This window comes from Vollenhovia emeryi, unplaced genomic scaffold (genome assembly GCF_000949405.1).
Source record: "Vollenhovia emeryi isolate VEMERY1.0 unplaced genomic scaffold, V.emery_V1.0 DF939166.1, whole genome shotgun sequence".
Classification (NCBI taxonomy): domain Eukaryota; kingdom Metazoa; phylum Arthropoda; class Insecta; order Hymenoptera; family Formicidae; genus Vollenhovia; species Vollenhovia emeryi.
The window spans coordinates 286059-288779 of NW_011967200.1; the positions used below are offsets into that span (position 1 = coordinate 286059).

The window sequence follows — 2721 nt, forward strand, 5'->3', positions numbered from 1 at the left end:
ACTATTGTTCGGAAAGCGGAGCTCGAAGGCCACGTCGTCGGGCGATCAAGGAGAACGGAATAACCGCGCCGTCGATCGGCAGATTTGGCCGAAATCTTCCCTCCGCGAGTGCACGTTTCGTTTCGTCGGAACGTTGTTTATCCGCGTCTCGACAAAAGCGGCGACTTTCCGAAATCAGTCGCGAGAGTCTCCGATTACAGGGTCAGTTTTCGCTCTCTCTTGTTTGCGCGCGAACGAAAGAGAACGAGATGGCACGAAAAAGAGTTTGTCCTTTTCTACGCGAACCCTCCGCTCCTCCAGCGCTCGGTCTAGATATATCGTGTCTACGGCCGCGGGAAGCCTACGTCTCGACGCGACGTAAACAAAGCGGCGCGGCGCGTCCGCGCGATCACTGACCCCGACGATCGGCTCGGCGCGCTCCCGATAGCCCCCGGGGGGCGATCGATCGACGCGCGATTTTATTGCGCGCGACTGAGATTCCGCGCTCTTCTAATTCTGATAACCGCTACTCGACCGAATTGTTCCCGTCCCCGCGCGGCGGACGCAACGCTGCGCGTCTCGCCGTTGCGCGCGATCGCTCGGGCTCTCTCCGCTCGGCTCGCCTCCGTTTCCTGTCCGCGGAGCGCTCTTGCGCGGTGAGGAGGAGGGGAGGGGGGAGGAGCCATCTCTCGCCCACGTTCCCCGCGCTTTCGAAAATCGTTCTCCTTGCCCTCCGAAGCGCGAACTGAGAATTAATTGCTGACGCATTCGTCGAAGTGAAAACCGACTGTGCGAGCTCGCTGTCGGCGCTACTTAGGCCCGGGGTTTCACCAAACGTCGGCTTAACTTTGATCCTGCAGCGAATTCGATTGCTTGCACTAAGTGCGCACCGCAGAGTGCACACTAATAGCGCGAATTCGATTGGTCGCACTAGCGCGCACCGAGTGCACATTAAGCCTTGTTTCCAGTCGATTCTTGTATTTAAAGATCATCGTAAATACCTCTCGCGATATCTCTTATCCGGAAATGTTGTCTGTGCAGCGTCCGCGCGGGTCACTTTTTGGGTAAATACTCGTTGAACGTGTATTTAAGACGGAGTTAAGTATAAAAATTGCCTACAAACTGGCCTTAAGGCCAATGGCCAAGGTCTAAAGCCCTGTGTGTCCACGATCCAAGAAGTGTGTCCAAGTTCTAGTTCCGAGAAATGCGTAGCCAATCACCTTGCAACTTTTATAGAATAGCTGCAGGTTAATTGGCTACGCATTTCTCGAAACTAGAACTTGGACAAAGTCCTAGCATCGTGGACACAGGCCTTAAGGCCTTGGTCCAAGTTCTAGTTTCGAGAAACGTGTAGCCAATCAACTTGCAGTTTTTATGGAACAGTTGCACGTTGATTGGCTACAGATTTCTCGAAACTTGGACCATGTTCTAGCATCGTAGACATTGGGCTTTACCCCTGGCCCACAGTCTTGCTTTAAGTAAGCTGTAAGCTTCAGGCCGTAAGAAATTAACCAATCACAGGCATTTATTCCTCTCATTCTCATCTGTGATTGATTGATTTCTTACGGCCTGAAGCTTACAGCTTACTTAACCCCTGATCCACAATCTTGCTTTAGGTAAACTGCAAGCCTTAAGCCGTAAGAAATTAACCAATCACAGGCATTTATTCCCCTCACTCTCACCTGTGAGTAATTAATTTCTTACGGCTTAAGACTTACAGCTTACTTAAGGCAAGATTGTGGACCAGGGGTTATGCGTCGAAGAAAGATAGAACGACGCTTTCGGCGCCAAGTAGCGCCGATAGTGAGCTCCCGAACGCACCCAATAGCGTCGAACGTGTTTTACGTGGGTTCTTACGTTTCGATAAAAATTATTAATGCGTACACCTTTTCAAACGTCATACAGCCGTTTGTTTAACAAACATTTCTTGTTCGTCCGTTGATAAACCACTTATGTTTTACGCTTTGCCGCTTCCCGAGGCGTTCGACTTTTCCAAAACGGAGGGTTCTTGCCGTTCGCGAGTTGCCCTCCTCCCGCCGGCCCTCCGTTTTAAATCCTCTCGCTTTAAATCCCGCATAAACAAAGCGGCGTGGCGCGTTCTCGATCACTGACCCCCGCCAACGTGCGCCGCCCCTCGCCGCGCCGCCGCTCGCGCCTCCGCGCCTCGCGCGCGATCGATCGATCCCCCAGCCGTTCCCGCTGCGTCCCGCGGCTACGTTCACGTTCCTGCACGCGACTGCCGCGCGCTCGATCGATCGATCGACGCCCCCCCGGTACCTCCGCCCCGTCTCGACGGCGGACGTCGTCTCGTCAGTGCGGCGACATTCGCCGAACTTCAGGTCGGTCGCGGATAGGCCTCGCGTGGCACATAACCTCGTTCGGAAGATGACGGGAAGCGCGCGATCGCGTGGCACGCGCAGCCGGGAGGAGGCGTAGCGAAAGGGCGACGGAGGGCTCGGCTTCGGCTTCGCGACTCGCTAGGTCAAATTCACTTCGGTACGCCGCATACGCGTATGTGTCCGCATGTTTATACGCTACGAGGTTACTCGCACTTGCGTCAGGTTACTCGAAAAATTGTTGGCTTCCGGCACGGTAGAGTCAGCATCCGGATCCGGCTCGACGCGCCTAGAGCTCCGGGCGCCGCGAGTGCGCCCCGGAAGGGTGAGAAAAAAAGGATCGACGGGAAAGAGAGCGCGAGCGCGAGAGAGAGAGAGAGAGAGAGAGAATGTGTGTGTGCGTGTG

General features: G+C 54.7%; 1 protein-coding gene across 1 annotated transcript in view; it reads left to right on the forward strand.

The window, feature by feature from the left end:
- Window positions 1–2721, forward strand: part of LOC105564327 (cysteine and histidine-rich protein 1 homolog) — a 12584-nt gene that overhangs the window by 2288 nt on the left and 7575 nt on the right.